Genomic DNA, 25,696 nt, shown 5'->3' with positions numbered 1-25,696 from the left:
CATCCCTACTAAACAAACCCCAGAAAGTGAGGCAGCGTTGATTATTTTTTTGAACTTCAGTGGTGTTTTTAAAGAACTGAAACAATTGTGATATCTTTTTGTTTGTTTGTTTGCTTGCTTTTTTCCCCCACTGTAGTCATTAGGGCAAACTTCTTGGCTTACATTAAATAAAACATTTAGTTGTTATCTTTGGCAGATGGATTTTCTTGATGGTGGACCAAATTTGAGGCCCTAGGCTCAGAGTTCAGAGGTCATGTGTGAATTTGTTATGCTTCTTGGTTAATTCAACAAAATAAATGAATCTGATTAAATTCTCATGAAGTGTTTATTTTTTAGTGTTTCTATAGTATACAATAAATTATAATTTATGAGGTGTAATTGAAGAAAAATCTAGAGGAAGTTTTGTATAAGATTAAGAGATTATTAAATCAACTTTATTGTGTTTTCAAAAGTTAAAAAAAAAGTTATACAGCTACAATAAATTGAGAGTGCTATCAACCTATAAATTTTAATAATTTAATAAAGATTCTGCCATAAAGTGGAGCATGTGGCCAAATCCCAGAGCTGTTTGTTCACAGAGTATTAGAATAGTAATGTAACGTTTTCTGTTTACCTGGATAGTGGAAGATTTATCTGTTCTTACGCACAACACGTGGTGATTGGTCATTAATTTTAATGAACTGCAACTAAGAACTCACACAAGTCAAGATAGCTGACATCCCCCTCCTCTTTCCCCATCTGTTGCAGGCTGTTAGATACTGCTGTTGAATATAAGGAGAGAATACCACTTATTACTTCTCTCAGAGCATGTTGACCTTTTAGGCTCTTGGCAAAGTGACTGCAATGTCAATATACATCTCAATGGGAGACTGAAGGTAGTTTTTCATCTCTCAATGCTTGCCCAGAAAGAGACAAATAGGAAAAATGTGATTTTATTCCACATGAAGGTGGAGGAGACTGAATAGAATGGGAAAGCAGCTGCTGAAATTGTTTTGGATATGTTCCTTAATTTTTAAATCTTTTTTATTTGTTTTTGCACATGGCCTTGGGCCTTGATAAACTGTATCTTGCCAGTGGAATGGAATGTAGTGGAAGATTTAAGAGGTCTTCTCCAACAGTATCTGTTCTGCCTTGGATGGTGGAAGCAGTGGGTGAGAGAGAGCCAGTGCAGGACTTTTTCTGGATCTCTGTAAGAAAGGCCCAGCAGCAAATGGCTTAATAAGGTAACTGCTTTAATAAGAAGAGGAATATAGATACCCAACAAATCTTAGGTCCCTTCGGTTGCTGGGAATCCTGCATTTGTGCAGCGTATGTTGAAGCCTGGGTAGATTTTCACTCAGCATGTTGTGCGGAGCAGATCCTGTTCATGGAAAGAAGAGCTCCCTTTCAGTTATATGATTTCTTCACAAGAGTCTCTATTCTTAAAAGTTGTTCTCATGAGAACTTCTTTCTGCATGTTTAGGTAAAAGCAAGGCCACACAGCTGACACAATCAGCAGAACCAGTGGGAGATGACTACAGGTTTCTCTCTTGCAATGTGGTGTCTGAGTTCATGCTGCAGCCAAGGAATTTGTGCAGCACACCATAGACCTGAAGGCCCCACAGTATGTGTAGCACAGTACAGCACAGTGCAGTACCATCTTGCCCCTACTTATGTTGGCTGTTATGTGCATCACTAGTTCCTAAATGTGCAACACTCTCCCCATCAGGAACAATAAAGCAGCTGTCCAGCAACAAAGTAACAAGTGAAGAGTTGTATGTAGTGTGATATCTACATTTGTTGATAATACAGGACCTACAAGCCATAATTTATTTTTACTATTCATTTATGTTCTGTATTTAAATACTTTTTTAATTTTATTTTATTTTCTGGAAATCTAAGTAAATAAATTTAAAATAAAAAGAACTTCCTCATAATTTCCTCTAATTCTTCCATGCTAAAAATACCCAACAGATGAGTTGGATGAGATTTAATCCGATTTGCAATGACTTAATTGAGGGAAGGGTTGCACAATAGCTGACAATCTATATATGTTATTTGGATCTTATGCAGACATAATTTCAGAACCTCTTGAAAGGATATGCATGTCTTCATTTCTTGCAAAGGCAGAATCCATTTTCTTTCAGATTATGCTTATCTTTTGTAAAACAAGTCCTCACTTACTAGTGGAATTGACAAAGACCATGTAACAAGTGATTGTTTCTACCTTTGAAGTAATTTTATTTGGTGACTATATAAATATATATATATGTGAACACACTTCAGCTACATTTTGACTTAATGAAGAGCTTAATAAAAATCAGCATTCATAACTCCTGTGTAGTCAGATAAATTAGTTAATGCACAAACTGAGCTCTTATGTATTATGCAAAAGATTAGTTTTAACATTTGCATAATATGCTACAAATGACCTACTGTTTCAAGCAGTAGAAGCTTGGTTAAAAGTGGGTTGAAAGCTGAAGTGACGTCAATAAAGTAATTACTCCTAGCTTGGCACATCTCATTCACTGTCAAAAGTTCAAGACCCCCTACAGTGCTGAGAGAACAGCTGAAAGACATTGAAGGTGAGTTAAAGTAAAAATAATGCAACAAGAGTCAGCAGGAAGAGAAGAGAACAATCAGTGTGATTTGGATAGTGAGGACCCTTAGCTCTTCAGCATCTGATCCAAAATCCCATTAAACTGAAAAGCTTTCTTAAAGAGTAATAGTCTGGACCACAAACTGTAGATCGGAGATATGAGATTGTACTAATATAGAACTGACTACTCTGTCAGCTAAACCTTAGATCAGTGCAATTTCTAAGGAGGAGCATGGAAGTAGTCTTTCCTTACAAAACTGGAGATAATTATGTGGTAGCTTCTCTACTTGAGAAACTGCAAGTGCCTGGATTTACATCATGAATTCAATCATATCTGATGGTGGCACAGAGAGTGGGTTGGGAATGCATGGTCTCCAGTCAGCCCTTGGTCTAGTTCATTACATGGTCAGAAATCTTACTGTTTCCTCAGGTTTCATGTATGAAATACTCCCATGAAAGCAGTCTCACAAAATTTTAGCTTGCTACATCAACTTACAAGAACAATAGGTTCATGGTACTAACACTATTCAATATGGATTCTCTGAGTCAGCATTACTCATAAAATACTATTCTCTAGCTGTCTGGTGTTAGACACCCTGTACTGAGGCATTTCAGTCTCTCCACAGTCCTGGGGGCCAACCAACCTCTTTAATTGGTGCTATTAAAGAATCTTCTTAACTTCCTCTCAAACAAAGGATTAAATGAACATGTTAGAATTGTTAACTCCAAATTGACTGAATCATGTGAACAAAACAATTAAAAGACATATATACTACCACTGATTGTACAATGGTCTTCTCTCTGTCATATGTTAGAAGAAGCCCAAAGGCATCTTGTGCTGTATGCTGGGCAGACATAGAGGTACCCATATTAATTTAATGTAATTTTAATCTAATTTTGAAGGGGATGCTTAATTAAATTTAAGAAGACTCTAATACTAGTATTTCTTCCTACTCTGGCTTTTGCTATTATTCTGATTCCTTACACAGTTCTTCTCAAATATTTGACTTCTGAATAAAAACCTTGTGAATAAAAATCATGAAACAAATGGCAGTGTGAGAGCCCCTTCCTTTCCATAACACACACAGTCATAGCAGATAGAGTAAGTGGACCAGCTGGTTTCAGTGCTGAGCTATCTGTGTCACACTCCAGCTGCTCTATCCAGAGGAAGTCCACCTGCTTGAACGTTTGGTTAAAACCTCTTTGGGGATAAAGAAGCAAGAAAATAAAAATCATATATTTCATTTAACCAGTATATAATTTCAACGCTTTGGTGATCACGTGGGGAGTGTAGGAAAGTAAGCAGTGCATCTAATTATGGTAACTGTTTTCAGTGACTTGATAAGAGTCATAGGCATATTGGGTTGAAATTAGGTCATTTTTATCAATCAGATGAAGTCTCATTGTTTCACTAGGAAGCAGTGTTTGCAGCTATCTTTATGACAGCCAGTGTTCTGTTTTAATTGGTAATATCATTTCTACTTCACCTAAAATAGCTGAAGGGTTCTCCTGGGATCTATTCTTGGATACTATTTTGTTTAATCTTATTATTAATGGTAATATTTTTTTTTCTTGCTTGGATTATCATCTGTATGCCAATAATTCTATTATTTAAACAAATAATTATTACACATTACAACTCTATTTAGTGCATGACAATAACAAATCATAGTTACAGCTTATTAAAAGTAAATTAGTTCTAAAACACTAATAAAATTAATTGCAAGATGTTTGATTGGAAACTAGAGCTGGTTAAAACAGGAGCTCTTTATCATGGTCTTTGATAGTGCATTACTTACTGGAATAAAGCTACCAGCCTTAAATATCTCTGTGCTTGTTAGCAAACAAAGAGTAATTGAAACTTGGTTGCTAAGAGACATTATTTCTCATTGTTGACAATCATGATTTTCTTTGATTGCTGCTTCTATTGTTGTTCATTACATGAGCTAAATGTTTTCATATAGTACTGTGAAAACATGTTTTGGATTCCAATTGTTCTATGTGATACCACTTGCTCTGCTTAAAAAGCTTTCAGTCAGGATGGCGTGCTCTTGGAAGAGTGGTGGTGTGGGATTTTCCGTTGTAGATGTACATTTTTGGAATGCCACAGAGACATGAATAGAAGCTGCAATTGCAGTCCAAGGTTAGCAATGCTAGTGTTCTCTCATATACTGCAGGTGGAAAATTTATAGTAATTATTTTTTTGATGTGAAAACAACTTAGCAGCACCAGATATATTTCTCAGATATTAGCACTAGCTTTTGAGGAAACAATTTTAGTCATCTGAAAAGGGGCTTTATTTTAAAAGTGCAGTACTCTATACTCTTAGTAAGATAAACTCCCCCAAAGTGCTTGTATTTTACCCCAAAACATTAATCAAAGTCCATAAAAAATGTAGCCACCTTCTGGAATGTTATTTTTTATCAACTAGGAAAAGTCAAAGCTCTTTAATTGCTGATGCAAGTAGCCACCTATCATTTTTTCCCAAGAAATCCTGTTTGATCAGAACATGCAGCTGGCAGATTCTGTTCCCAATTATTTGGTGATTAATGAAAAATTAACAGCAAAAAACTCCACCCACACTACTTGACTGTTTTGACCCATTAAATAGGCAACTTTTGATTTTGGTCAAAACTGTGGTCTGTGTAAATTGCTTAAAAAATTTAAAAAGATGTGATATAAAAGACAATTTATATGTTTACATTTTTTTTCTGTTTATTTTATTAAGTTTAAAATCATAAATTTTCATTTAAATTAAATAAAATGTATTGTATGCACATTCTGATTCTGACAGAAAATATTAAGAAAAGGTGGAAGGGCATGGAATAAAGACTTGTACTATGAACTAGAAGGATTAGTAAGAATTTTTGACTTAGAATAGATGCATGATTTTCCCTGCAGAAAATGATGCTATATCCCTTTTCTCTGGCCTGCTGGGGAGCCCTTCAGCTGTTAATTTCTTCAGGGTGGCTGGATGTTTCTTACATCTCTAAGAGCAAAGAGTCCACAAATGCAGGAAGTACACGCTGCAGCAATTTACATGACAGGATTGGTTTACACAGCAATTTACAGCATAAATTTTCAGACTGGGAATGCATGCTTTGGAGAGATGCCAGTAGCTGTTCAAGGGGGAGGGAGGTATGACCAATTTTGTTTTGACTATAAGTTTTTTCAGATTGAGACTTACACCCCTGTGTGTCTGTGAAGTGCCTTGATAAACGAAGCTGGAGCCTGTCCGGTGTTACAGAGCACAACTGCTATATACATCAGTCCTTGTGATGTAAACAGAATGTACATCATAAGAGAGTGGCTTCCATCAGAAAGAGAAATGGAATTTGTGTATAGATGTGTGCATGCGTGTGTGTGTGCATGATGGTTTGACATTGAAACCCAGTGTGGCAAAAAATGTGGGGTTTAGTCCTGTAAAGACTGATTTCCCATGTTGAAAAGTTTGAGATTGAACTCTTTCATGCCATTTCCGTGTTTTGAGATACCTTTTCACTTTAATTGAGTGATCTGAATGTTCTTTTTATTCATTTAGAGACGGGTAGCTTCTGCTTCTTGAAACTGCTGGGAGAGGAGGTTTGTATTTAACATGTTAGTAGAAAAAGAATATTGTGGAAGGGCAGCTGATCTTTTAATTTTTCTCTGAAAGGGAAGTAACATTTGCAACATATTACAATCAGGATATCCTTTGTGTGTTTTCATGTGTAGTAAATACATGCTGATGTTGATACAATCTGTTTTCCTAATGAGTGTTTTGCTTTTGTATATCATTTGTCTTAGTATTCTTTTCTTTCTTTGTATTAAGTTCCTATTAATTGGCTTACTGTTTAGGTGCTGTGACTAATTCTTGGTTTCTAGTTTCTAATTTGATTACTTAATTCATGGTTTCCAGAGTTCCAGTTTGAGAGAATGATGGCAGTTTTGTAAATGCAATGCAGCTACCACTGTTTTTTAGTACTCTAGGAAGGGACTGAATGTCAGTCAAGTTCCTAGTGAAACATTTTAAGAGAGTGCAGATAAAATCATAGAAGACTATAGCTGGGAAGCATAGAAATCAGATTTTATCCAGCAGTCAAAGCAAAATTTTAATGGGTTCAGATACCTTTATGTGATCTGAATGAGTTTATTATATATTTAAAGAGAGTTTCTCTAATGGAGTCAACCAGACTAGATCTCTCTTGAGAATCTGTCAAGTTTTCAGCCCAATTCTGTATGTACCTTATGACTTTACACCATGCAGGAACCAACTATAAATTCTGAAATGTGTTATCTGGGTGGAATTACAGTGCATAGCTACCCAATATTTTGAGACTTTATTCAAGAAGAAAAAGTATATACATAAAATATAGTCACTTAGTAACAATGAGAAAGGACTGTTTGCGTACAGAAAGCAGATTAGGCTGGGGTTGGTGACTTTATGACAGCTATTCCAATGTGTTTTATTTAAAAGGAAACATGCCAGAGGTTTAGTCATTTGGAAAATACTCCTATGTAAAGCCTATGTTGTGTGATGAACACAATAGGGAACAGCAGTGGCAGCAAAGAAAGATTTAAATTTCTTGAAGTGTTCACTGTTTCCATAATAGTCCCATGCGTTAGATCATCTTCATAAACATTGTTGGAGTCTTGCAGTAGGACATTTGCTCTGGATGAGATGTTTGTCACTGTGGTGCATGTGGAATGACTTCCAACCAGGGATTGAGTTGTGTGTAGGGCAATGAAGGAAGCCAGTTAGGACAAAAAGGGAGAAGGTCTTGAGATGGTCTCAATAAAACCATCATCTGAACAGATAAGCTCTGCCTAGGTAGTATCACCAAACCAAATAAAAGAACACAAACATTGGTATGCTGCATCCATAACTGTAAGAATGATTATAAAACAAGATGCTGAATATATGGGATATAGTAGGAGAGGTCAATATAGAGAGAAGAGGGCAGACCATTTTTTATCAAGCTGTGTCACATATTTTGTGGAAGCTGGTATTTACACCAAGATCTGATCTACCTAACATTTCGTCTCTGTATGTCTGTGTGTTCTCAATGCACAGTAATTGTAGGTGGATGAATGGGTGCAACTGTCAATGTGCGTAACTTTTTTATTTGTGTTCATAGCCACAATTTTCCATCGATGAGACCGGTATTGATACTTGTATTCTTAGTTTACTTCAGAAATGATCTCACTAATATTAGTGAGCATATTGGTGTAATACAAAAGGAAGGGATCTGGTGTCATATCAGTTGAGAAGTGTGCATGACAATTCACATGCTCACGAAGAAGAGGCCAAGGACATTCAAAGCTTCTACTGATACCTGAAATAAATAAGAGAGGGTTTTCAGTCTTTAACTTGATGTAAAAAGAAGGTTTTTAACATCTAGACACTCCTCTATTTGTGATGTTATGCATGATAACATCCATAGGTGCCAGATTACATTTACTGCACATTCAGTCCTGTAATTTCATTATACTCTTCTGGGCAGTGATGGTAGGACATGTAGAACTCTCACACTCTTGTGGCTATGTGCAATGGCCTCTTAGTTCTGGTTTGAGAAGAGAGCTAATCCTCCAGCAAGCCTCATTAAAAAGGAAAAATCCCAGACCTCTTAAGAAAAATCCCAACAGTCAGGGTCTTAAGTTTGTGACTGGTGCTGGGCATGGCTTAGAGTAGCTTGAAAATCTCTCAATATTTATATGCATTTTATTCTGTGTATGCACAAAACACACATCATTCTGTGTCTAGAGAATGAGACGTCTGAGTGCTATGAAACATGAGACAATGTTCTGCTACAGATGTTTGCATCTCTGTGTTCTGAGTGCGAAGTAAATTTGCCATGTTACCAGCCCAGACTGGTAATGTTTTATTCCCGCATTATAAAAATGTAAGCACCTATGAAGAGCAAAAGGTAAAAAATCTATAGTGTTGCCAATTCTCATGACGTACTTGTGAGTTTCATGCTATGTTTTTGTTCTTATAATGACAAAAGTGAGAAAATTGACTTCAATTCAGGAAAACTTTTCAAACCTTATTATTGTAGAAAGATGCTTGAAAAAAGATGCAGCAATAGGTATGAAGTTTATGTTCAGATCTATTTCAAGCTATATACAATGTAACATCATCTAACTATGATTAATATAGGATTAACAATTAGTTCAAAGGATAAAATGCTTCTGTGGATTTATTTCTTCTGATGGATGTTTGTAGTGCATAAAATATGAACCTGAGGCAATTAAAAGCAAGTCATTGAATAATCCTACTGGTTCCTTTTACACATTTTTATTTTAATTTGTGTCCGTTTCTACCACCTTTCTGTACCTGGTGCAGTTCCATACTCAGTGTTTGTTTCAGATCACTTGGTTGGGCTCCAGTCAGTCCTGAAAATCCTTCTGCGTATGTTTAAAGTTAAGGCATATGCACATGTATTTAGTTACCAAGTGTGGTGATACTACTTGGCATAGGTAAAGAGTACAGGAGCTGTATATTACCTATCAGATATGTGACAAAATATCTTATATATCTGACATAAATTAGTCATTCAAATTGTGGAAGTCAGAACCTCCCAATCCCTCAAAGACAAATTTTGAGGGAGTCAGAAATTGTGGGATGTACAATATGCTATTTGTAATGTTTTCTGTTTCCATAGTTTCTACTTTCACATACATTTTGTTTGGGTATTGCTTATATTTTGGTTTTCAGGTTTTTTTTTGATGTGGCTGTAAGTTTTCATTTACACCACATGATTTTCCAGGGGAATATAATTGATCTATTCCCCTTTGCAATGTTCTTTATTTTATATTCATTTCAGCTGCCTGTCTTTCTTCCCCCACCCCAATGAGTTCTTTATTCCAGAACTATTTTCTCAGAAGTTTCATGATTTATTGTTTCCATTTTAAGGAAATGCATGAGACAATAATTGGTGTGGGCATTACTACTTTCAGTTTACAAAGTTACTATCTAACTAGAATAACATTCATTTTGCTGATAAAGGTGAGATAAATCCAAAATTCAAAGTAAAGAAATCATTACATTTTTGTTTGAGAAAAGTTTTTTAAATGCCCCACACTGTAGTTTGTCAATAGAGACTCTGAATTTTTAGTAGCCAGGGCTTTTACCCATAGCAAGTATGTGCCTCAGGGTAAGAGGTCAAGGACAAAGACCTCCCTCAGCTGTCAATATTCAGGCAACCGATCTTCTCATTTTATTTAATCTCACCAGCCACTTTCCTTCCCTTCCTCTCCCTTCCCTCCTGCCTTTTTCCCTTTCCCCCTAGTCTATGTAGGGAAACTAAATGTCCCTCCTGCCAGCAGAGCTTAGTGTAAGTGTAATATTACATGAATCAAAGGCCCTTTAGGCCATGATATAGACTGGTAATTTATTACCGAAGAACAGAGGCTTTTTTGAAATTTCCTTTAGTTCAGGCAGATCACTATGAATTAACTAGGCAAGAGGGCAGCAGGTGTTCTCATTAAATTTATAGTCACTGGCAGCAGACAGGGAAGTATTTAAAAAAAGAATATGCAGCTGTGCTGACACATGTAATCACAACCATCCACAGACACACAAGATGTGCGGGGGTAGCCACAGACTTTCGGTCACTGTGCTTGAGCAGTGCTGGCAGAAAAGGACCAATGAGCATTGTGGTTACGATTGGGTCCCTAAAACAACAAATTGCTTGCACTAGACCTCCAAATGTTGTGTGAGAAACAAAAGAGCTACTTGCAGGGGTGGGCTGAGTTGAACCTCCCAGCTGAGGTGACCTTGAACTTCAGAGAAGTTCATAGCCTGATTGCAGCTTTGTGGTTTTGGCATCTCTCCACTTACCATTTTGTGTCTGTGAAATAACAGCTTCAACAGATTTCTTCTTGATCTATGTTCTTGGCTTAGTTTCTTCAGCCATCAGAGAGTGTATTGTGTATAAGTGGTATTTGAAAGTAATGAAATGACATTTTCTGCAGAAACAAACCTGTATTTCCCTTAAAAGGAAGGAAATTGCATACAAACCTGCTTCCATCTCAATAATGATATCTTCTTAGTTTACCTTTGTAATTGTTTATTACAAAAAAATAGTATGGAAATGTTTATTTTTTACCCTGAACATTTCTTGGAGAAGCGTTTACAAAGTAAACTCTTGGCATTGATCCAAAGCTCATTTAAGTCAAGACTTCCACTGACTTCAGTGAGGTTTACATCTGGCCTCAAACCTGGTTTTAGCTTTAGAAGTTTGTGCTCTGTTTTCATTAATTTTCATGGAAGTTGCACACACACATGTCTAAAGGCATTATAATGACCAGAGTCTTATGCCTTATTATGTAAGGTCAAAACAATCCTTGAGTGAAAATATAGTGAAGAGCCAGTGCTCTGTATTCAAAATATGTTGTACTTTGTCTGCTGTTATGCAGCATATGGAGTTTATATACTGCACACTGTTACAAAATTATGCTTATATTTTTCCCATTTTTAAAAAAAATATTTTAACTAAAAAACCCTGAAAAAAGTTAGTTTGGTTAATTAGAGAAAATCTAAATTATGCAATTCACCATGTGGAACTACAAAGGAATATGATTTTCTTCATTTATAGATATTTTGAGATTTGAACTAGCATTCTAGCTTTCTTTTTTACTTTCTTTCCTTTTCTTTTTATTTTTAGTTTTGGAAAGCATAAATCAAACAATAAAGTACAGATTCAAGTTTTTAATTCCCTTTAATCTTGAAAAATAAAGATGTTTCATATTGTGTTTTTCAGTATGTCTGACCCTTAAAGCAAATAAAAGGAAATATATTGCCACAATTCCTCAATATTCTTTCTATGTATAAACCTCTTTTCAGGATTACAAATCACCAAAGACAAATGTAGTCATCTATACAAGGTCTGCAGAAGAGTTTGCTTTCTCTTGTTTTGTATTTACAGTTTCCCTGGTTCATAAAATGTTCAGATGCTACAGAGCTATGAACAAAGTACACTGCTTTAAATAGAGCTATTTATCTGCTTTTGAGAAGATTAACATGCAATCCCTCGAGATATTTCTCAGCTAATAAGAATAAAATGAATGCTACTTGAGCACCTGTAATCAAATTACATTTTATTCCCTAAACTCTTGACAGACTCTGAAGTCTTGTAGTTTCCTAGGTGGGCATTTTATAGACACTGGTGGTGGAGTGCTGGGATTTTCTTTATCTCTTCTCTTATATTTTCCCTATTAACCATCTGTTATTACTTGAGAGAAAAGCAGAACCAACCAAGCAAACAAAACCCCCATCAGGATGAAAATCCCATCATTTTGGAAGGATGAAGTGTGCCACCATCCATTTCTATGTAGCTGTCACAGCCCAGTCTGCAGTGCTGGTGGAAGAAGGCCAAAGCATTTTAATGTCTTGATGATGAACCCTGTTAGCGCAGACTTGACTGTTTCCAGACAACTGTCGCAGCAAGACTGAGACATCTATGGAAAAAAAAAAAAAAAAAAAAAAAAAAAAGAGGTGAATTTAAGGAAATTAAAAAAACATGTGTGTATAGTCTCTCACAGTTTAAATGAAAAGCAATGTGTAAAACTAATCCTGTGCAGTGTAACTTGGTTTTCAACAAATTATATTGGGCTCAAATTTAGACTGGCATGTTCAGGCAGAATTCAGTAGTTTTAAGTCAAAATAATTTAAATAGCTATTCTGAGCATGTTATATGTATATTTAGAAATTAAATGGGTCTTCTCTGTCTAGCTCTGATGAATTTTTCTGTTGTGTCCGCAAGATGAAGTTTGTTTTTTTCTCATCATACTAAAATGACCTAGTTGTGATATGTGGATCCATTTCCCAGACTGGGAAACAGAATTTACGTTTTGCACAAAGTTTATGGGTTCTTTAAGTTGGAAGCCTATTTAGGTGACTAATAGGTTTATTCTTGGTCCTCTGAAAATGAATTAATTTAAATTATTGACTATATCTTTAATTAATAGTATTGCCAATAAATTTGCTAGACTACTAGGAAAAAAGCCAACAGAACAGAGCCAGAATACTGTTAGATAAAAGAAAAGTACTAACTGTTGGTTGAAAAGTTAGTGTATATCCAGAGAAGATGTTCATGCCAGATTGTTTTTTCATGGATTTCTTATCAGACGTGATTCCAATTTGATACCAAATCTTTTATTCTCATCTCACTCTGTAATTTGCCAGCACTGGATTCTCTAGCATTTGCGTTGACTTTGTCTTCACAATGTCAATCAGACTCCCATCTCAGGTGAAATTAATCAGAAATATTCAGCCAAAAAGGACCTCTCCAGCTGCTTTTGCATGTTGTGAGGATAGCCTGTCATGGGCAGTTTAGAAAAGAGAGGAAAGGGTTGCATGGTAGGATTGGGTCTTATTATCACCTTTGAGTTTAGTAGAGGTGAAATCCAGAAATTAACTCCCTCTCCCTATAAAGGAAGAAAAGTTACATAGACATGCCTCACATGACCTGAAAATGATAGTGTAAAGCAGGAATTAAGAAAGCCTACACAGTGGCACAAGATACCTGAATCAATCATCTTAATAACAGAAATTTTTAGCAATCAGTACAATATCTACATCTTAGGCATGCTTTATAACTCCATTTTTATATGAGGTCACTAGATCAAAAATCTGATGGAACAGCTGCTAATTTGTCATCTATTATTTTCCTTCTTATAATTAAAATATTTTTAAAAATTTAAGTTGTATTCTGTAAAGTGGAGTCAGAATATATTATCAACAATGAACTTCTTTCCATTACAATGAACTCATTATCTTACTGGCTGTTGAAAATGCATGAGACCACACTCATGATAAAAGCCAAAGAGGTCCTACAGGGAGGTCCTTTTTTCTGGGAAGTTGCAGGAAACCTTCGTTTAGTGTTTTGTTTTATTTTTTTTAAGGGAAAGAAAATATTTCCCTTATTTTTCTTCTTATTATTTTTGGTTACCTTGAATACATTTGCTTGTACTCTGGGTACTACAAGGTATACAAAACAAAGGGAAAAAGCATTCAGAAAACCTTACATGGTCTTCAATAGGATTGAAATAATGATAGTTATTGAAAACACATGCTCAGTCCTAGAATGTCTTTTAGTGATTTCATTAATTAATAGTAGTTTATGAACATCAAAATATTTCATCCTGTTAATAACTCTTAAATGTTTATTTTATGGAAATTAATTGGAGCTTAAATGTATTGTATCCTTGATGAGTCACCTGCAGTATTGAAAACCTAGACCAAGAATCTTTCCAAATTTGTACATGAATAAGCATTATCAAAATCTGGCTTTTTTTTTTTTTTTTTTTCTGCTGTTATCTGAAGTTCCACAGCAGAAAAAAACCCAGTATGTTGCCAACTACCTCAAGTCTTTATAGCGTCCAGAAATTTCCCTTTGCTGATATTGAGACTCTTTATAATAGCAACAAAAGCCATTGGACATAAATCTTATCTGATTACTGATAAATGCAAGTATCTGCTCTCAACAACACATTATTAAATGCCTGCTTAAACAGAACATTTACCTTTGCAAAAATTATGTAAAATACATGGCATTTAATCCACCTTTACTGCACAAGATCTCATAATCTTGGCCGGTACATATCCAAAGGAGTATATGGTATACCATCAGTTCAGTTAGTTTGCTAACAGACATCACTGTGATATTGTTTTCAGTGATAATTTCTTCAGATGCTTAATGTACAAGTGACCAGTGTTTTATTTGTCATAAACACAGATTCTTTTCAGAGGACCTTATCCTTTCCATTATATTTATCATACATATGGTCTAATTAAAATCACTTTTAACAGGATCTTTCGGAGTGTTCTGTTTGTTTGTTTGTTTTTTTTTTTTGTTTTTTTTTGTTTTTTTTTTTTTTAACCCTTCAAATGAATATCATGCTTTCATGTCTCATTTTTAGGGTTTTCCTAAGGAAAATAACACAGAGTAGATACATCATTAACAAGGTGCAACGCAACTCAACCGAAAATATGAACCACCAGATGTTCTCACACAGTTCATATCTAGAATGAGCAAACTTGCATGCAACACCTTCATGCTCCTTTGACCAATGACTTCTTAATGCCATGCTGCATGATTGACCTCTAACGAGGTTCTACTTCACTAACCAGAAGTCATGGTGTAACTTTTTCATTTTAACTATTCTTATTTTATACACACCACCTCTGTCTACCCTTTTTTTTTGCTGTCTATAGTACCTAATTTTTCTCCTCACATTGTTCATTCAGAATATCAATTTATTTACCCTATTTGAGTCTTCACAGTAGTTTACTTGGACCTTCTTTTATTTATTTTTTTTTTTTAAAAGCTCCCACAACAAGCATGTTAAAATTAGGGGACAAAATGAAGGTAAAAATCATTGTGGTTTAATGAAAATATTTAAGTCAACTCATTAAAAAATACATTTTTACATCATTTTAAATCCAATTATAAACAAACAAATGAACAGAAAATTGTTACACTTAAAACAATAAACATAATTTAAAGGTGTAAGAGAATCAAGTACATTACATAGTTTCCTATGCTGTTTTTATGTATCAGTTTAAATACAGAAGCGTCCCAAAGCATTTTATTTTCCAGTTGTGCTGGGATCCTTCACTCACCCTTATAGTCTCTGAAAAGCAACATGGAAGTAATTTCATGGCATCAGAAGAATGCAGACAAGAAAACAGAGGCTTAATTTTTCTAGTTGAAACTCAAGGCAGGATTTTAGCCTCCCATGAAGGAACCTAATTTATGTATTCAAGTGAGTAAGCTACATTAGAAACTTAGAGGTAAGAACTGTAGGACTAAGTGGATTGGAATAGTCACATTTACCACATGTAGAAGAGGGATGTCCGTGGAGGAAGACAGCAGTGGTGCCTTACCTTGATGTATATACTAGCACTTTAAAAACATATTATATCATTGTTGGACCAACGTGAGACAACATGATGATACTTACCAACTAAAATTGTTTTGTTTTTTCCCCAAAATTGAAAAAATATGAACATATTTTTAAAAAAGCAAATAAAGCAGTGGCTGACACATTGCTCATGTTATTGAGATTGAATAGCTGAAGCTAAGATGTATCAAATTCTGGTGTTCATACTGGGTTTTTTTAACATATACTTTAAATAGATGCTGTATGTCACTGTCGTGTTGTAACACAAATACATGTGTTAAAATGCATAGTTCTCAGTTTTTTAAGTCAGTGTAGAGTTCCAGGAAGTATCTGTCTGAAATGAATAATCAGTAAATAATGTCTACTGTGACAGAAGTAATGTTGCACTCCTTTGATAGGATTCTTTCTGTGAAGGAAAAAGAAATTAAGATATACTTGTTGTTATGCCTTGTCTCAAGGGACTCTGACAAAGGGAAAAGCAGTTTCTTGGTTTTCACTGGAACTTCAGTTGAAACTACCTAGGAAAGCAAAACAACTATTTCCTTAAAATTAGATGTTTATACTTACCTAATATTGGTCCATGAAGACAAAAATTTGCCTGGCTGTTTATTGCTGTACAGCAACCCTCATATCTCTGAAAGATAAAATCCTTGAAAACATGCCAGATTTTACTTAGTGGGTGTTACAGCCTTGACAAACTTTGAAAATCACCACTAAACAGTACTTTCACAGGGCACAGGTTTTGTGTGAAGGCTGAGACTCCTCCCCTCTCAATGGTGACTGGTGAGCAAGTTATGCCTCCAAGCCCTGTTTAGGTGAATACCATCTGATGGTGTCTGTTAAACACATGTTGAATCTTATCCAACATATGCACATATGTGTGATGAAAGATACCCATTCATATTTTAACCTTGATTTTATAAAAATATGTTGCCAAGTAATCCTATCTGAGAAAGAAGATATTTTCCTTGGGATTTTGGAAGACTATTGAAATGCACATTGATATGTTGAGTAAAACACTCAATGGACATTGCAGGCGGGGCAAATATAACTTCTGCCATGGCAGGAGACTGCCTTGCCTCTAGTGCTGCTTAACTGATGATGTTTCAGGGAGATGTTCTTATACCTCTGTTTTTTATTGTCCTAATCCTTCCCCAAGGCTCTGAATAGTTCTCTGCAAATTGAAAAGTCAGTGTAGCACCACTACTACACTGTACTACCACAACTGTAGCACCAGTTCCTGTCGTGTATTTGTACTGGATAAACCCAAGTGTGGGTTTGCTGAAATACATATGTTTAACCAAGAGTGATGTGCTCAGCACAAGACATTGTTTTCTGAGCGATCAGAAGGAAAGAGTTTAAGTTTAAAAAGGTATCTGCATTGTAGTTCTAGTCATGTGTGTGTGTCTCTCTCCATACCCCTTTCACTCCCTCTCCCCCTGACTCTTTTTTTTTTTTTTTTTGGTCTTGTTAGTCCTTCCATCTCTGCCATTTGCAGTACTTCTGGAGGTAGATGTAAGTCTTACACATCTGCTATATGTGCAAGTGATGTACTAGCCTATTAAAACCCCTGTATGGCTTTAATAGAATCCCAGCAAGTTTAACTCTTACTTTTGAAGGGGATTTTTTCTCTTCAGTTAGTTGGTCTGGTATCATGGCAGGGTGATGTGACTGAATTTCTGCTTTTTTCACAGTCTCCCACATGAATCTTAATTGCTCCCTAGTTGTCTAATGCCTTTGATCATGTTTGGCCCCTGTACAGATTCTGTAGCATTTCAGTTACAGACTTCTACTCCAGAATGGATTTGGCATCTTTTGTGAGAGAGTTTCTGTTCTCAGTGAAATCTCTCTCTCTCTCTGATATGCACACACACATATGTATGATACTCTTCTGTACACTCATTTCATCTTAATAGCATCAGTGCATTGAAGAAGCAGATGCAACTCCTATAGTATCTGCCAGTTCTGACAGAATGATGGAATTGAGACCTTTGTCATAAATGTACTGTATTTTTTATAAAGATAGAAAGTAAACCTTGATGTTTTATTTCCCCTCAAATTATTTCTGGTCCCTGCCTTGAAACCAGCACACACTCGTTTTGATTAATGCTTTTTATCAGATTGAGGAACCTTTATTCTTGTTCAGTTGCCATATTTCTGGGCTGCAAAACTGTTCTTCAATCAGCTATGTACACAAAAGCACAGAAAATAGGACTTGAATACTAGTCTATTCTGTGCCCCATGTCAGGACAAACTATACCAATCTGTTTCTAAAACTCTCCGGTGATGAATATTTGACAATCTCCCCAGGCAATCTGTTCTAGTACTTCACCTTCCTTACCCTTAGGAAATTTTTCCTAATCTAATCTTATGATCCTTTATGCAATTTAAGTCCATTGCCTCTTGTTTTAACTGCCACTGATGTGGAGAACAAGGTATTCTCCTCTCCCTTTCTCTACCTCTTTTTTTATGTATTTGAACACTGTTACCATGTTCCTCTATCAATTTTATCTTTGAGCTATGCAGTGGCAGTTCTTTCAATCTTTCCCCACAGGTCATGTTTTCTACATATCTGATTATTCTCAACTGCTCTCCTCTGGACTTTTAAACATTTTTCCTTTAAGGATTTTTTGTGGATTTGCTTTCTTCAACCCTCTAACATACACACACCCATGTAAGGGGAGGCTTCAGGAGCAGTGTTTGCTTAGCTCAGAGAAGAGAAGGCTGGAGGGAACAAGTTGCTATCTTCAACAACCTAACATAGAAAAGACAGAGCCAAATTCCTCTAGGGTGCACCATGAAATGATATGAGGCAATGGTCACAGTTTACAACAACAGAAAATTTAACTGAATACCAGGAATGTGAGCAGTCAAGCACTGAAACAGGGATTCTGAGATGCTGTGAAACCTCCATCCTTGGAGATTTTCAAAACTCATCTGATCAGGATCTTAAGCAATCTGACCTAGCTTGGAACCTAGTGTTGCTTGGAGTAGTGTGTTCAACTAGATGACTTTGAGTGGTGCTTTCCAGATTAAATTATTCTGTGAATCTGTGTGGCCTAAAACTAATCGTATTACACTGTATATCAGTAATGCCGTAGAGATAGAAGGTGAGTGACTAATTCTGTACTTATAAATTATAGTCCTGCTGTGTATCCCCAAATTATGCTTGGATTTTTTTGCAATTTTATCGATTGAAGTTCACCTTATGATTTCACTGTAGCCTTCAGACCAGCCAGTAAGACTGCTGCCCAGGAGGCTTTTCATTCCCTATTCAGCTGATTCTTCCTACTTAACCATTCTAAAGCTTCCTTGTTTTTTTTTTTTTTGCATCTGTCTTTTTCTTTTATTCAATTTGTGAGGATCCCTTCAAATTTCAGTCCTGCCCTTAAGAATGTCTGCAGCCCCTAACAGCTTGCTTAGTACATGGTAAATTTGATATGCATGTTTTCTCATCTATATCATTAACAAAATGCTAATATTACAGGACCAGAGTATATAGCTTTATCTTTGGCAAATTAATTCTTTAAGACAGAGAAGAACTGCTGTCTGAATACAGCTTTCTAATAATTTTTGCATCTACCTTAAACAATTTTTTGTCTACATGTTTTGTTAGCTTGCTTATAAGCATGTTAGATGAGACAGAGTCAAAGGCCTTACTTAATTAAAAAGATGACATTTTCTGCTTCTGCTGTATCCATAAGGTATGTTATTCTGTCACAGAAAGAAATTAGATCAGTTTGGCATAATTTGTTCTTGACAAATCCTTGCTGACTCTTGTTCATCTCTTTTTATTTGAATTTTCCTCTCTCTCTTTTTAAATTTTTTTTTTTTATGGTATTTTCTGATGATGTTGGCAAAATATCTGGCTGTTTCAACATTTTCTTTCAGAACTGGAGCTACATGACTGCACTAAAATTTTCTGTAACTTTTTTCCTTCCTAAATTACTCAAATGTGCTTTTGCTAGTTTAGTGGTGTCTTTTCTATCTTCTGTGACTTCTTGAAGATCCCAGATGATACAGCTTCCCTGAGAACCCATAATAGTAAACCACATCATGATTACATGTTTAGAAGTCATTAATTTTTCAGAAAATCTGTGATCCTTTCTTTCATAATTGCCATAATTTCTATTCCTTGTTTGAAATCCTACAGTTCATTCATCTGAACATGTTGATTGTTTGGCTTCCATGTTCTACCTTAATCAGTATCAGAGAGTGTCAAAAGGTCTGTGCCCCCCAAAGCCAGGACTTGCTTGCTTCTTGAGATGTATATCAACATTTTCTAAATCTTTCCTTCTAATCACACCACTCTTCTAAAAATGTCTGTTAGGTCAGTTAAATCACAGCTTTCATGTTGAATTAATATTTATGTCTCTTCTTGATTGTTTCCCAGTCTTATTTCTTGTGCATCATCAGTGTACAAAAATCACAAACATGTAAGAGTGAGTCGGTTCACTGAACGTATTTATTTTCTATGACGCTGCTATGAATAACTTTATTCTTGGTTTAAGGGGCTTTACCCAGATTGTTGAATTTTCTTGTCCCCAGTTGGTGGTGGCTGAAAAGTCTCTTCTGTAAAGCTAGTGAATGCCATGCAAAGATGTGTAAACCCTTTTCATGACACTCTCCACCAATGACTTATGGAGCATCTTCCCAAAGTCAAGAAAACTAAAGCCCTCATGGTGAACCATCTGTGCAGCCCTACTTTCATCTGCAGGATGAATCTGTCCTGTTCTGATCCCTTGACCCTTGATGGGAGGATTAATGAAAATACCATCTGAGCCTCTGACTCCTTCACCCTTGCTCTGAACCTCATTGTTACTTTTAATCTGTTTAGAGGCATTCTTGGCAGCATTGTTAGCATTTAGGTCCTTTGTTACATCACATTCACTTCAATAACATATGCTATTGAATAACCATTTTGGAGGGTCTCTCTAAGAATTTGTCATTAGTCTTTGTGCAAATAGTTATGTGTCATTGGGCACACTGCAAAATCTTTTTTACATACAAACACTATTGTAAGATATTCTTTTTCAGTCTGGATAAGTTCATGCTTTGTTGATGTAAGAGTCCTTCATTAAAGAGTCAAAACCGACTGTTTTCTAGTAGTTGTTGCTTGGGAGTTCCTCACTGTCAATACATAATAGCTGGCTTGCTCACATCATGAAGAGTTAAGATGTGATTGCAATCAGTGTTATGTTAAGTAGGACAGTTGTATATTGGGGAGATCTGTAAAAACTGATAATCAATGTATTTGCTTTTGTAGAGATGAGCATCAGGAGTAAAGTCAAAACAGAGACTTCATAAAGTGTCCCAAGGATAATGCTGTGCTTCCTTTCTAACATTTTTTTTTTTATTATTTTTAAAAAAATTCTTATCTATGTCCTGATTGTAGCAAGCAAATGTGGGAATGGCCATACTATGCCATGGCTGGTATCACATTCTCTTCACAGACACGATCCAAATATATTTGGTTACAGCGTTGAATGCTGCAAATCCTGTTCTTACAGCCTGCTGGTAATCAAAACGTGGCTGTAAGTTTCAGCAAAAGACGTACCTAGCTGCAAATGTCTTTATGCTGTAAGGCATCTGTTGTTGTGTTTTTTTAGCTACTAAATTTTACCAATATATTTCTTTGGTATTAAGTATACAGAATTAGAATGTGTGTGAATTTTTCTCCAGTGGTAATAATTATATCAGGGAGTAGGGATGGAATACCTAAATTAGTTAATTATTAAGGTTGAATTCATTTACGAAGACTCCTGGATCAAGAGGAAGACTTTGTAATTTAACTTTTAGACAGTTTTTCAACATTTTTCAAATGAAACAACTTATTTCAGAAGTGAAAATATTTTTATTTTAAATACGACAACAAAGTTTTTCATTATAAGAATTATTATGGTATTTTTCATTTAAACATAGCTTATAATGTGAAACAAAATGGTTAATTTAATCTTCAGACAGAGGAAGTTTCATTGCTTCTTAATAAAATTACAAATTGCAGACAACGTATGATATTGAAGGATGAAGAAATGAAAGGAAGTCCAAGTTACTCTAACTGAGATATTTCACATTCAGGTGTTAAAGGAAATGAACTAGAGACTGTTTATAAGATGTGAAGTAGAAGAATTTGATATTTTAGTGTGTTCTGTGGGAAGAAGGGTTTTAGTTAGGTTATATGTTCCTACACATTTGTTGGAAGATAAACCTATTATGCTAGGCCAAGAAGACATGAAACTAGGAAGAAATTAAACTGAAAATCATAGAATCATAGAATGGTTTGGGTCAGAAGGGTCCTTAAAGACCATCTAGTTCCAAACCTCCTGCCATGGGCAGGGACACACTACACCAGGTTGCTCCCAGCCCCGTCCAACCTGGCCTTGAACCCTTCCAGGGAGGGGGCAGCCACAGCTTCTTTGGGCAGCCTAGGCCAGCTCACAGTAAAGAATTTCTTCCTTATATCTAAACTAAATCTACCCTCTTTCAGTTTAAAACCATCACTCCTCATCCTATCACTACACTTCCTGAAGACTCCCTCCCTATCTTTCCTGACATGTTTTAAAGCAACAGGCACACCAGCCGCTGTCCCCTCTGCAAATGGTTTCTAAGTATCCCGCAGGAATAAAGTCCAACCAACACTGTTTGAGTGCCTGAAGAAACACTTTATTTGTCCCAGAAACAATGGAAATAGTGCTCCCACCCAGCAATAACGATTAGGTTTTACCCACAACACTGGGGATAGAGGAGAGGAAGAGAAGAGAGGAAAGTTGGAAAAGAGGGTAAGAATTGAAGCCAGAGTAAGAGAATAGGCACCACCTGAATTCCAAGGCGTCCCAACAGTCTTCTCTGTGGCTGGTGGTGGTCCGATCCTAGGTGGCAAAATGACATAGCCTCGTGTCCTCCTTTATACTCTCAATTTCTTGCTGCACCACTTGACTGAGCCAATCAGTGCCCAAGCAGGAGAAAAAGCACTGATTTGTCAGGGCCCTCTGCACTCTGCATCCAAGGCAGAGGAGGCAGTATGAGCAGCGTCAGTGGGAAGTGGAGAAAAATGCATGTCAATCCTCTCCAAGCAACAAAAAGTTTTTGTTCAGGAGACTTGAACTGTTTTTGGGCTGTTTGGGGAAATGGTCCCCAAGGGTCTATTCATCACAGGCCCCTTTAAGTACTGGCAGGCCGCTATAAAGTCTCTCCAAATCCTTCTCTTCTCCAGGCTGAACAACCCCAACTCTCAGCCTGTCCTCATAAGGGAGGTGCTCCAGTCCCGTGATCATTGTCATGGTCTCCTCTGGACCTGCTTGAGCAAGTCCATGTCCTTATGTTGGGGTCCCCATAGCTGAACACATTACACAATAAGGGACTGTAGTAGCTGAATTTTGAATAACTCACATGTTCTCAGAAAAAGTTAATCCTGCTGTTTCTGAAGCATAGTGAAAAGATCTGCAGGACAGGGACCAGGAGTTATGGCCACTCTAACTGGATTGAAAAGACAGGAAAGCCAAGAGATATCTGTCAGAAATAGCATATCTCGTTTTGTCATAGGTGATACTGAATAATTATGAAGCAAAGTCATGACAGAGCGCTGGAGAACAGATGCCAGGAGGTATGATACAAGCCACTAAATTATACCCAAGAACAAGATGGCAGTGCTTGAATTAACCTGTATTACTGGCGTGAAAAATTCAGTCTGTTTGACATCTAGAGTCTCATGCTACTAGAAAAGCAGCATCCCCAAAAGGTCTAAAAGTTATTAAAGACAATTTCATAACCTAAAAATAGGTGTATTCAACACATGGGTATTTAGGTTTCAGCATATCAGATAGAGAGCATATATTTTTAAAAACAGTACTTGTTGCTACATTTCCATTGTGCAAACAAAATGATGACTGAATGGCAGTTGTTTTTTTTAAACAAAATATCTGTGTGTCTAAAGAGGAACAACATGAATGATAACTGGATCCTGTTACAGAAATATCATACTACATACTCACAAACTACATTTCTGGCATTTAAACAAGGAACAGAACTGTTTAATCTACAAAAAAAATGTGAGTAAGTAAAAGTATCAGAGTTGTTCATTAAATATTCAAACATATAAAAAGTAATCAAAATACATAGAAACTAGTAGAGGCAATTATAAAAAACTGATTGGTACAAAAGTTGAAATAAAATAAAACTCTGTTTTAAGACTACAAGGATCAAAATGAAGCCTAAAAATTGCATTTCTTCATTATCACATGGAAATGATGGGATTGTCAGTAGTACAGTAGAGGAAGTGTTCAATAATTGATCTTATATTGCAATCAGGCATTGTACACCTGATGGTAGTAGTGGTGATGATATTTTTTATCATTCTGTAAATAACTCTGGAGGATGTTAAACAATTAAATCATTAGGTCTAAATTATTCAAAGAGTTTTTAAGTATTCAAACCAAAATTGCTGTAAAGAAGCTATCTGGTGACCTCTCTGATCCATTAACATTGGCTATCCAGATTTCTTAAAACACGAGATATTCTACAGAACTGGAAGGAAGCTAATGTCAAACCAATGTTTTCAAAGGTCCTTCTGATACTATGTATAATTATGGGTATATTAAATAAAATAACAGAATATTTGTTAAATTTCTATCAATAATTAGTAAAGAATCCATAAATAATTAAAGGAAAGTAATACAAAAATGAAGACATTTTTCTTCTAGTTTTTTGGAACAGAGTTTTGATCATGGTGTGATATTATTTTTTTTTTTTCCTTTTTCACTGTTTTATTTATGACCAGGAAGATGTTTCCCAGTCAAAACTGTTAAAATATGCAGTTTACACAACTGCTTGACAGAAAAGGATGAATATTATAAATTGATTATTACCCATGTTCCCAGGAAGATGAACATCAGCATACATAAATAGTCAAACATTTAAAAATATAATTGATACAGAATATGAAAAGGACAAGTAGTCTTTCATGGGAAACAGAGCTTGCAAATACCTTTTACAAATAAAAGGATATGTATCGTGTATTTGTGTCCAGCTGCCTGCTGTTCAGGAAACACATAGAAAGATTGTACAAGCTGCAAGGAGGAGACACCAAAATAATCAAAGATGGGAAAATTCTCTTTCACAGAAATCTTGGAATTTTTTAACTGGTTTGCTGTAATGGACTTGATGCACAAAAGCAACAATTCAGAGGTCTTCAGTTTAGTGGGCAAATTTTAAAATCCAGAATAGAATTAAAAAGATAAAGAGGGTTTACTAGTTAGAACTTTGCTAGGTCACATGGCCAAGGTTACGAGCAAGCTAAGCCTAGAGAGTCATGTTTCCTCCTTAACCATTTTCTGTGATTTTTAATGACTACTTCAGTCACAAAATACGGGTGAAGAGTAGCTTGGTAACTGCATGAGTCAGTCATGCCACACACCTTATTCAGACATTGTTTCAAGGCTCCTGATCCTGGTGGTTTTTTTTAAGATAACCTTCCAGATTGGCTTTGACAATATTAAAACTATTTGTGGGGTTTGTGAATTTTAAAGGTGCCACTATTTTGTTATCAACAGACTTAAATAACAAAGGAGCACATTGCAGTCTTCGCTGCCTGTAACAGCTCTTCGCCACTGCTCTTGCTTTTCTTGGCTTTGTATTGAGGTCTGTTGCAATTTCAGATTTTTCCCATTGTCATCTAAAGAATGTTCAGTTGCAAAACACATCCTCCCCTGTGTCCATCTGCTCATGAGAGAGGAATTTGGTATGCTGCCATAATTATTGTTTTCTCCTTTTTTTTTTTCTTCTCTCTCTCCACATACTTAGTTTCTGATTTCATGCACCTGCAGGAGCTGGCTCATTGCTGACCCCATGTTCAGTGTTTCCAAGTACAAAGAGAGAGAGAGAGAGCCTAGACAGTGAAATATTTCAAGTTTCTTTTTTTTCTTCACATATTCACACTCCTTTCAGTAAGTACTTCCTGACAATACATTTCCCCACATTTCTAGACATAAGTCCGTAGTGAGCCTATCTTTATACTTTTATTCTCATGTTGGTAAATTATCTCTTGTAATTGATATGACTGGTATAGTACACTAATTAACCTTCAAATAAAGATGTTTATTCAGGTGCTTTGCAAAGAGGTGAATTTTGTTTGCTGAAGAAAAAAGTGTAAGGTTAAGATACTTCTAGTAAAGAACAAGATAACATCTCTTTATGAAGCATTATTGTCACTTAGAATTGTCTGACTGTAAATTA

This window comes from Tyto alba, unplaced genomic scaffold (assembly GCF_018691265.1).
Source record: "Tyto alba isolate M040663 unplaced genomic scaffold, T.alba_DEE_v4.0 Super-Scaffold_13, whole genome shotgun sequence".
Lineage (NCBI taxonomy): Eukaryota > Metazoa > Chordata > Aves > Strigiformes > Tytonidae > Tyto > Tyto alba.
The sequence above is the reverse complement of the archived record's forward strand: the minus strand, read 5'-3'. Positions refer to the sequence as shown.